Consider the following 11448-nt stretch of genomic DNA (forward strand, 5'->3'; position numbering starts at 1 on the left):
CAAAGCAGAACATTGGTGATATTTGTTGTGGTCCCACGCTAATGTAACGTTAGTCAAGGCAACTTTTTCCCTTTTAGAAGAACTCTACTTTCAGGAATATTAGCTCAAGTGAGGGTGGTATCAAGCTTCAAGCTTCAAGTTACATTTTGAAAACAGCAATTTATCCCTACATACTTCATTTCTTCGTACTCATACTTCTGAACCGGAGTAGTGTGGCCCAAGTTGTCTACTGGACACCATCTTTGCAGAGCTTTTTCTGTTTCAGTGATGGGAGTAAGATGATGTGTCTATCTGCCTGCAACCACCACCAGAGCAGGACTCGGAAAAAAAGGACAGAGTCAGGCCAGCCAGAGGCTGAAAGTTTATTAAACACTAACACCAGGTTGTCTGTTTTCCCCTTTTAGAAATGTGTTGATGTTTTTGTCACAAAGGGATGTGTTAAGCCCCTGTGATGCGAAGCACAAGCTTTTTGACTTTTCAGTTCCACAGGAGCTTGTAGGAGTTGTTTAAAAACAAATGTCAGCATCCACCCTTTAAGAATGAGAAGAGATTCAGAGAGATGCTGAGTCAAAGACAGTCCCTGTCTCCTTTTCACCCATAAAGTGAATACCAAAAAATGTTTAAGTACTTCACAGTTAGCAGGGAAGCTTCAATATATATTGTTATTAGCTGCAATTCTCACTCTAGATAAGGTCGTGTATGCTTCAAAATGCAAAGGCTAGAAGTCTGTTTGCAAGCTTAATCCTTTCTTGTCCGTTCACTTCTGCCTTTATGAAGTCTGCCATCTCGTGACTTGATTTACAGAGCTGCAGATCAGCAGTTGCAAGAAAATAGATGCCAAAAAATGTTGAATGCTGTCTCCAGAGAAGTAAGACAATCTCCATTTACATTTAATAGGCATTTGTGCAGCCCAGCTGAGCATGAGCTGTTGGCTTAATGTGACAATGGCTCTCTGTAGGGCTCATCCTTGCAGACATAATGTAGTATATCAGCAGCAAAGACAACTCTTGCTTTAGTTCACCAGGTAAAATCCTATGTTTGCATGAAAGAGTTTCATGCCTGTCACTTTTGGGGTCCTGATGTTGTGACTGTGCAGGGCACACTCTGTGGGGCAGTTTCCAACATCAGTGAGTGGCATAGCTAGTATCTGAAGTCCAGTGTCATAAGGCGACCACTGTGTTCAAGTGAAAAGTATCTTGTACTGGTGTCATGGCCTTGCAGTGAATCCCAAGGGAGGGGGAGACTGCACATCCAGCTCATCAGCAGACCAGATCTTGGGAATAGTTATGGAAATGAGAAGAGAAGAGGCTGTAGATGATAGGATTGATGTCAGAACTCAAGATGAAGATCCTTAGCAGCATGTGGACACTTTGGAAGACCACGTGCACCAGGTCTGCCCAGTGGATACCAGAGCTCCACAGCAGGCTCTCTGCCTGAACCACAAGACAGCATGCCACGAACACCGCTACCATGACATACGCAGACAAGAGGAATCAGGAAATGAAAGTGAGACAAAGCGTTAAACAAAAGCAGAGTTCAGAAGCAGAGAGGACTGGCTGAGAAACACTGTTAACAGTGTCCCTAAGGACTGCTAGGGACCCTAGGCAAAAATGCCGCATGCTGTTATGTGAGGGATTGCTCCAGTGGGACATGCTGAACTGCAGCTCAAACCATCTGATGCTATTTAATCAGGCATTTGGCTTGGTTTTTGTGGAATATAATGACTGAAATGTATAAAAAAATTGACTACAAAAGACTATCACCCAGCAGGGACTAGAAAGACTGGAGGGGGAGGGAGCAAGACAAAGGAGCTCCACATTCCCTAGAAAGAAAGATCAACTAGCCTGATGCTAACATCAGGTCTCATTATAGGGATAAACAAAAATAGGTCTTAGCGTCTTTAAGTTTGAAGTAAAAGAGGAAAATTAGTCAGGAGACCAAGAAAGGCTCTGCTTTTTGCTTCTAGTGGCACTTTTCGATCTGTCGCCACTGTCTGAACAAGGTGGTATGGCAAACGCTGATCCCTAGTCCTCTGAAAGTAGTGAAGAGCTGCCTAAATTCGGGCTCGGTAGGATTTGTCTTGGTTTGGCTGTCTTCACAGAACTGAGGGAAAGTGTTTTGGATCACTATGAGCCTGAAAGTCAATGCTTCTAGGTAATATGAACCATGCATTTTCATATTATAGTCATAGAATCATTTTGGTTGCAAAAGATCATCAAATCCAACTGTTAACCCAGCGCTGCCAAGTTACCACTAAACCATGTCCCTCAGCACCACATCTACATCCCCTCCAGGGATGGCGACTCAACCACTTCCCTGAGCAGCCGGTTCCAATGGTTGACAACCCTTTCAGTGAAGAAATTTTTCCTTATATCCAGTCCAAACCTCCCCTGGTGCAATTCCCTTAACAGGCTATAACATGACTTTTCATAAATTGGGGCACCGTTATTCATAACTTTCATAGTAGGCAGGATTCCCAGGTATATATTCTCAGAATATCACACAAGTGATATTTAGTGACACATGGGGGACAGTGGGAGAGTTTTTTGGTATCTGAAGCATGCAATTTGCTTTCTCCTAGTAATTGCTGACAGACAGAGGAATGGCTTACAGCTCCCAAACTGTGTGTCTGCCCAAGCACAGTACTTGTTTAGGTAGTTATAGTGATGATCCCCAATGTTTCAAAAGCGAAAACTAGCATAGGTAGCAATTTTGAGGACAAAGGAGATAAAAAATGGGTAAATGCCCTTGGTGAAAATCTCAGAATTAGGATATTGTTATTAAAGACCAGCTACCATTTTGTCCAATTACCAGGTGGTCTTTAGATGCCAGAAATTATTAGACCAGCCTCAGGATGCAAAGCGTATGTGGAGTACTGCGGAATGCAGAGAAAATGCTTGCAGAGACACAAAACCACTGGGCAGATAGTTGTGCGGGAGAAAGGATTGCAGGCACGTGGCTTCTCAGTGAGTTATCCAGTGACTTGGGCATGAAACAGCTGTACTGAGACTGATTAGATATGGTTATAGAAGGGGCTATAATAAAAGCTGATCACATCAGGCCCTGGTAGTTCCATAGATCTTCTCCTCTCCTTATTAAAATGCAAACAAGACAGAAAAAACCTAGAAAATATTTTGCAATACTAAGTTAAAATTCAGATTAAGAAAGGGCACGATAACAGTGAGAGATACTAAAATATTTCAAAGAGCTGTTTACATTTGCTCTTTAAATATCTTACTTAAAGCTGCTGTCACTGTGAAATGCAAAATCTCAACTTACCCAAAAGATCATGCAGATTCATGTATTTTCTCTTGACTGCTTACACAACATTTTGTTGATCTTTTTTGCCTTCTGCTGTTCCCCTGTTGGGTATTTCTGTTGAGCTTGATATCTTCATATCTTCCTCTGCTTCTGTCTAGCTGCCTCAAAGACAGCTGCCCCTTGGTGAGATGGCAGTCAATTATCAGGCAGAGCACTGTGATAATGATCATGGGGACAAAGAAGTCAGTGCTCTGAATAAGGAGTCTATAGATGTATGTCGTTTTCAGCACAATGTGTATGACAGATGCCTCTTTCTTCCCTAGAGAAGGAAGACAGAGATAATGACGGGAATGGCACAGGTTAGATGTAATATCTGAAGTGCACTAACATGCCAGCTGGCATGATCATAATATATTTAGTCTATCCCCAACACTGGATCGGGTTGGCAATGGCTTTGTCCTGAAAACCACCAAGGACAAAGATTCCCTACTGGTCTAGTACCTGAACCCAAATTGCACCATCTTCTGCAGATGAAACTTCTCCTGATGTCCAACTTGAACTTCCCTTTACAATGTCGCTGTTGCTTCTTACATACTTCTACCAAAAAGGATTTGAATCTATCCTCTTTTTAAATGCCCTTAAAACCTTAAAAGGTTTGTTTGCTGCTATTAGACACGATCACCCCTTCCTCTCAGCTGGACAAAACAGACCTCATAGGTCATGGGTCACTGACCACCATCTTGATCACCCTCAGCTAGACCCAGTCTCTCTACATCCTTTTTGAAATGGGGTCCTCGCACCTTGATGTTGAAAAGCGCAATTCCAGTAGAATAGCCTGGGGTATCAGCAGCTCAGAGAGGATAATTTGACCAGTCTTATAATAAGTGTGTGGGAAGACGCCTCCATCTTAAAACTTTGTAACCAACTCTAATTGGCAAAACTGAATTCATGGAGGAAAGGAGAAAAATTACTGAGCGAAGCATCTCTTCTCAGATAGTTTTATTATCTGATACTCCTTAGGAGGAAGGGATTCATGATCACTAGTTTCACCTAAAAGGAGAAAAAAAAATCAGTCATCGGAAAAGTGCATGTTATGTTTTGTTTGAGGATTACAGTAAGAAAAAACAAAGCATCTGAGCCAAAAAGGGCCAGAGATCCTGCGATATTCACAGCAGCAAAGCTGAAATGCTGTGTCATGTCCTGAAGCCAATGCCTAAATTATGCATCCTCCAATTGAAGCCAGGAGATGTTCTAAAACTCTCCTTCTCAGCCTGGACAAGTCCCTGTCAGCATCTCTCTGTAACTTTGTTTCTGTGCTGAGGTGCCAGTGTCAAGTTTTCCTTTGAAATACGGTGTCTTTTTCTCATTACAGCAATGAGTGCAAGAAGCCTGAATGCAAATCTCTCAGATCTGTTCCCTGTTCACAAAGAGCGATATTTTTGCCTTTCCTGGTCAATGCTGGACGCCTGGTAGCCAGGCAAATACATCGCTAGCAGTTGGGAAGCTGAAGAATCATCAGTACAGAAAGAGACTAGAAAGTCCTTAGATCAGGTCGTTCAATTTTTCACACCATGACCACCTAACACGTCCCATCTGGGAATAAACAGCTTACTCAACTTTCCAGCTATTTGTGGGCTCATTGCCCTCAGATTTCTCGCTCCTTTTCATACTCAATGTAGCTGCGTTAGCTTCTCTTCGCAACTGCCATTTCTCCACGTAGACATGACTTTTCTCCCATTCTCTATTACAGCCATGTCACTCATTTCCCAAGCTTGTGTGTCTTCTGGTTACTCCAGTACACAGAGTAGTCACCTTCCATCCCCTTCTTCTCGGAGCCTAAAATGGACCATATCCCCCAGGTTCACATTATCCACACTTTGTCCTGGAAAGAACTTTTTTCTCAATTTGCTGTACAGTGGCACACCCAGTCCATCCTCCCATGGCTACCAAGCAGACATAATTTTAATGGTAAAAGTAAAATTATTGCACAAACAGCACTGGCATTGCCAGGCTGAAATACAATAATACTATAGTATTAGCATTAGCCACGTTGAAAAATGACTAAAAAAAAAAAAAAATTTTAAAAAATGATCTTTCATGCCCAAATATGCCCAAGGAAATCTCATAACAGAAGAAAAATATAAAAAATCAATTTCCTAACTGGACAGGAGGATTCCATGCCCTTTGGCAGACATATAAACAGGAATTGCAAGAATGCACCAATAGTTCAAGTATATGATGCAGTCACCAGCCAACACTGAAATGGTGTGCTTAACCTGTAATTTAGAGCCTAATTATTTATCATGGCCACCTGGGAAACTCACAGACCTGCGTCCTGACTGTCTGCAAGCTCCTGTTTTCTCATCCCACTGGAAGGCCACTACATACCCAAAGCCACCTGTCTTCAGAGCATTTGGCCACTGAGAGCTCTGGTCATTCATCCCAAATGAAAACACAAAGATCACTACGAGAGAGAGAAAGACTTACATATCAGGACAGTCCTCTTGCCTGTTGCTCCCGCCAAACCACTTTTACTAGGCTCTTGAAAGGAAATTGGATGGAGCTTGTAAGTTCGGACTGCCCTGCGCCATGCAGCCTCTCACAGACATACCACACGTCCTCCCCTTTGCTTCAAATCTCAGCTTGGCAGTCCTTGGAGTGGTTTGCCTCTCCTGATTTCTGCACCTCTCCCTCATACCCACGCTGTCCTCTTTATCACGGGTTCTGCGTTGCACAGTGCCACAGCAGGAAAACAGAAAGGAAATAAGGGGGGGAATGCCTCCATCCTGCCTACTCGTGGTCTGGTAATAATTGTTCTCAGGCAGATGCTGGGCCTCCCCTGATAGCCGTTCCTTTTTCAGAACTCAATTATCAGACTCATGGTTTGATGCCAACTCTTCCTGGAAGCTGCTCTGTCTGCTTTCATTTAGCTCACAATTTATTCCTCTAGGGAGTGATATTTCTGCTAGAGATGGGCAAGCGCATTTTGTTTAATTTCAGTTCCACCTGAGCACCGTGGATTAGATGGCCTGATGCAATAGCACCCTGCTAACAAAAGGTTATGGAAAAACATGGGAAGAGAGAAGTCAGCAGGAGGATGAAATAAGCACAAGAGGGAGCTGAATGTAAAGAGATTCTGAGGTGCTACCTGGAATAAAATTGTCCAGTCACAATTTCCAATCACATTTAGCTAATTATTGAATATACTGATGAAGAGGTAACAAACGCAGTTGCTTAAACAGAAAATTTGAAATGTAGGAGCAATGTGCTCCCAAGTTGAAACACATTGTGCTCCGCATTCACCCAAACTGTGGGTGAAACAATCTCTTGCTGACAATGGTAGGCCAATTCCAGAATAAAAAATGCTAAGCTGTCATACCTCCTCCTGTGATAGCTAGTAAACTCTTCACTGTAATAGTGTGCAATGCAGGTTCTCCTAGGCCAGCGTGTTTGACTGCCGCTGTTTTGAGTTCAGTCACATCATCCCTAAAAGTCTGTTGACATGGTGTTTATTGTAAGAGTTAAACTCCCTCAGGGATGTTGCTCTGGTTTCCCCACCTGCCGTTGCACCTCTGTGCTCCTTCCTTGCAAGTGTGCAGAAAAGTCTTTTATCGCAGTCTTTTGTGTATGGGATCCTTGATGCATGCCAGGAAAGCTGGGACAAACTGGGATGAGACCTGGCACGCTTTCTCTGGATCATCTTAAAGACTGAGGGGAGTTACTGACTAGGGGCATGGGACACATTATAGGACATGGGGGAAGAGCATTTCAGGATTGCACAAGACTTACTATGGCATATTTAGGGGAGATAGGGAAAAAGAAGAATCAAGGGGATTTGGAGAGGAGCAAACATGGGAAAATAAAGGAATAAGGGAATAAGAGAAGCCTCCAGCTTCCCTTTCTCTTGTCCAACCTGGAAGATGTCAGCCCACAGTTTGGCCTCATCCCAGTGCCATCTGATGCCACAGAACGTCCTGTATCTATCCTGAGTGCTTTCCTGATTGGTCTGTATGAGTCAGCAGGGACCAGACTTCATTGGGGTAATAGTCACTTTTTGCCATCGCAATGCATCCCAAAATGGGAGATACCCACAAAGAAGTGTGTGCACGGTCTCCTGGATGGCTCCCAGGATGGCTGGCTTCCTGGAATGTTACAGTCAACATTGACTGATCTATATATGGAGGGTGATTTAATTCTGCCAGGAGGCAGTGGTTTCAGCAACAGGATCGTTGTTCTCCGCCTTCCCTTGTATGTGCTTGAAGGGAGGAATCACAGGTAACATCCTACTGTCCTGACACCCTGACTTCCAAGACAGAGAGTGAGCTCCTTGCAAGATGTTTGGGGGATGTCCCAAGAGTGATCCTCTGTGGTGCTGCTGGCAGCGATCAGGAGCTTACGTGCGATGTGAGTTCAAAGCTAAGCAGAGCATGAGCATGTTTACAAAGTGCACGTGACTCTGATGAACATAAAATAACACCTGTGGAGGAGATTCACGGGCTTCTAGGTTTGCTAGGGCACCACATTATGCTCCTGTTGATGTGCAGCCAGGATTTAATCTGTTGCTCCAATAGCCTGGAACACAAGCAGTATGGAAGTAAGCCAGTGCACACTACGTGTCCTGGAAAACACACAGTGCTCCCTGGTGCAGCAAACAAATGCTTAAGACAGTCATGGGTACAATCTCCAATTACCCCACACACAAGGGCCAGAGACATCAGACAATTGCTTTGATGTAACTCGTCACTACGTGCTGATGCGTCGGTTTTACACTAAGTACCATCTGCAAGGCTGCCCTCTGGAACCCACTCAGAACAGCCAAAGCAATGCTTAAAATGAACATACGTGCAGCACCAGAAGGAGGGCAGTGAAAGCAGACTTCAGAGAAGCAGAGTCTGACATGGTGAGCATACAAGGCTGCCTGTGAGGACCATAAAGATCTCGAAGACCCTTGCGAGGGGTGTGTGCAAAGCGCTCATGGCCATGACAGTTCTCTTTTTTGACATTGCTAGTGCTCTGCTGAGGGGTCTTTTGTTAAAAAATAATAATAATAATAATAAGTGATTACATTTGTAGCAAACTTGCAGAGAATACTCCTTTTAGATGCTGTTGCGTATGTTGTTCCTTCGGTGCATTCAGAAACTTTTTGGTGATCTCTGTAAGTCAATAGCGATCTTTTAAGTGCCTCAGTCATATAACGCACCTTCGCTCAGTCGCACAGACTCTATCTGCCCCACAAGAAGTTGAAGACTAACCTCTTCTCTGCATCTTTTTCACTTCCATACTGCCCTCAGAAACTGTTCAGGGCTACATCCCCTCTCTAGGATGTTCTTTTCAAGGTAAAAAGCCACAGAAATTCCCGGCCTACTGGGGTAGTATTAGCTGCTTGTTAGAAGGGCTTCTCTGCCCAGCTTTGGTGCAGACATTGAGACCATCTAGAGAGACAAAACATTGCTTTTGTCATACAGCAGTTGGAGACTCTGGGGTGTGAAGTTGCGCCAGCCCCAGCAGAGAATGGCAGGGTTAATCTGTAGGGAGGATTCATGTGTATGTTGAAGACCTGCGTTTCTGCCATCCATAGCTGCCTGCAGCTTCTCCCCTTAGGGAGAGGCTTCCTATTTCACCTACTATGAGGAAACCCTCTTAACCTCATAATACTCTGGTTTAGCCTTGAGTGATTATTTTGTAATTTTTGCATAACAGCGCTGAAGTGTTACATCAGCGAATCCGTTGGGCCCAGTAGTTATATTTTTACAAAGACCTTTTCCTGACAAATAACGTAACTCAGGATCCCAGGAAACTACTAAGCCAATTAAAATCCAGTCCACAATAAACAATTCAGCTTTAAAAAATACACATTGTACTAAATGAACCAGAATAGGCCCCATTCCAATCAGCAACTGAAGGTTAGTGGAAGCAGTATGACCTTTGTAAAGCATCAAAATGTCCAGAAGTGCTGTATAAAAAGAACCAGTCAGCTTAACAGGAGCACTGCTGTTTTGCCTTGATTGAACAATATCAGGTACTTTCTGGAAGGGACTATACACCTCTGATAGAGAAAGAGCTGAGAAATAGCAAATCCATGCCTGTAAGTAAGGCCCTAAGCATTAATAATGCCAAGTGCAGAGAACTGGGCTCTTGTGTGAGCAGAGACCAAGGCCACAAGGTAGGCCATGGATTCAGCCTCCTGCTCAGAGTTGAAGTCAAGTCTCGGGTCAAGTCTCCCAAGTGAACAAGGCCATAATTTCTCAGCAGTTTGACAAGACATCTGTAATTCATTGTTCTACCACGTATCTTCCCTGGCTTCTTCCCAACTGACCAGGCAGATCCTGAAAGAACTGAAGGGTAACCAGGATCATAGAATCATAGAATGGTTAGTGGTCAAAGGGACCTTAAAGATATTCAAGTTGCAACCCCCCTGCCCTGGTCAGGGACACCTCCCATTAGACCAGGCGGCTCAAAGCCCCATCCAACCTGGCCTTGAACACCTCCAGGGATGGGGCACCCACAGCTTCTCTGGGCAACCTGGGCCAGTGCCTCACCACCCTCACAGTAAAAAATTTCTTCCTAATATCTAATCTAAGTTTTCCCTCTTTCTGTTTAAAATTGATACCCCTTGTCCTATTGCTACACTCTGATCAAGAGTCCTTCCCCACCTTTCCTGTAGCCCCTTTAGGGACTGGAAGGGGCTCTAAGGTCTCCCCGGAGCCTTCTCTTCTCCAGGCTGAAGAATCCCAACTCTCTCAGCCTGTCCTCACAGCAGAGGGGCTCCAGCCCTCTGATGATTTTTGTGGCCCTCCTCTGGCCCTGCTCCAACAGCTCCATGTCCTTGTTGTGCTGGAGGCCCCAGAGCTAGACGCAGTACTCCAGGTGGGGTCTCACCAGAGCAAAGTAGAGGTGCAGAATCACCTCCCTCACCCTGCTGGCCGCACTTCTTTTGGTGCAGCCCAGGATGTGGTTGGCTTTCTGGGCTGCAAGTGCACATTGACGGCTCATGTTGAGCTTGCTGTCAACCAACACCCCCAAGTCCTTCTCAGGGCTGCTCTTTATCTTTAAGGTCCCTTCTAACCCGAAACATTCTATGATGCTATGACAGTGCCAAATGCCTTATCCACCAACACTGTAACGCCTTCATAGAAGGCCACCAAATTTGTCAGGCACGATTTGCCCTTGGTGAAGCCATTTTGGCTGTCGCTGATCACCTCCTTATTTTCCATGTGTCTTAGTATAACATCCATGAGGATCTTTCCATGATCTTGCCATGCACAGAGATGAGACTGACCATCTTGTAGTTCCACAGGTCTTCCTTTTTTCCCTTTTGAAAGGGTCATTAAAAACAGGACCCCTCTAAACAAAGGGTGATCATGCTTGGATCACAGGAATTGTATGGGGAGGTGGTGGGATCTGAGCTGGGTAAGTTAGATGAAGGATTGATTTAGTAGGCTGAAGGACTGGTTTACTAGTAGATACAGCTACTTGGAGGACAATTAGGAATAGGACAGAGGAAAACCAAGTGGTACCACAAAGTACAACAATGGCCAACAGCCGTAAATTGCACCTTGGGAAAAACTCTCTCCCTGTTTCTGCAGTCCTTGGACAGGTCACCAAAAAGGTGAAGTATTTACACTCTTTAAGGTCTTCTAGCCAAGATTTTGATTGACAAAGTCTCAGCCACCCTGATCTAGTGTAGGGGATACTCCCTTGCTAGTGGGAGCTCCATAGTCCACAGAAATTTCTGTCTGCTCTGTACCCAGGTTGGATCAGCCCAATACTTAACAGTAGGAGCACTTATAAAATGTTGGGACTTGAAGTTTCATGACAAGCATAGATGAGGTACAGATAGATAAGGACTGAGATCCTCTGCTCAGCTCTTCCACTAATCTGTTTTTTGGCTTTGGAGATTTATTCACACTACGTAAGTATTTCTTTCTGTGGAACTGAGAGTCCTGGAGTACATCTGATCAACACTACTCATCTCATACCAATATGAAAAATTACTGGCTAATACCCACTTAGGTACACATAATCTCACAAACCTTCCTGGAAACAAAACAAACACTGCCCATCCATTTTCCCTTCTGCAAGTCAGGTTCAGTCTCTTTTACTTAAAAAAAATTGCCAGACACATCCTGGGTGAGTGGTTGGATGCCTTCCAGTTGTTCTTGGATGAAGAGCTATCTCCGTATTTCA

General features: G+C 44.3%; 1 long non-coding RNA gene across 1 annotated transcript; it reads right to left on the reverse strand.

Annotated features, from left to right (window-relative positions):
- Positions 1 to 3315: 3315 nt before the first annotated feature.
- On the reverse strand, positions 3316 to 6045 carry LOC134524288 (uncharacterized). Its single transcript, XR_010073526.1, has 3 exons — positions 5749 to 6045; positions 4062 to 4311; positions 3316 to 3580 (listed from the first exon to the last, which is right to left on the reverse strand). It is a non-coding gene; the product is annotated as an uncharacterized LOC134524288 (long non-coding RNA).
- Positions 6046 to 11448: the final 5403 nt, after the last annotated feature.

This window comes from Chroicocephalus ridibundus, chromosome 16 (assembly GCF_963924245.1).
Source record: "Chroicocephalus ridibundus chromosome 16, bChrRid1.1, whole genome shotgun sequence".
Classification (NCBI taxonomy): Eukaryota; Metazoa; Chordata; class Aves; order Charadriiformes; family Laridae; genus Chroicocephalus; species Chroicocephalus ridibundus.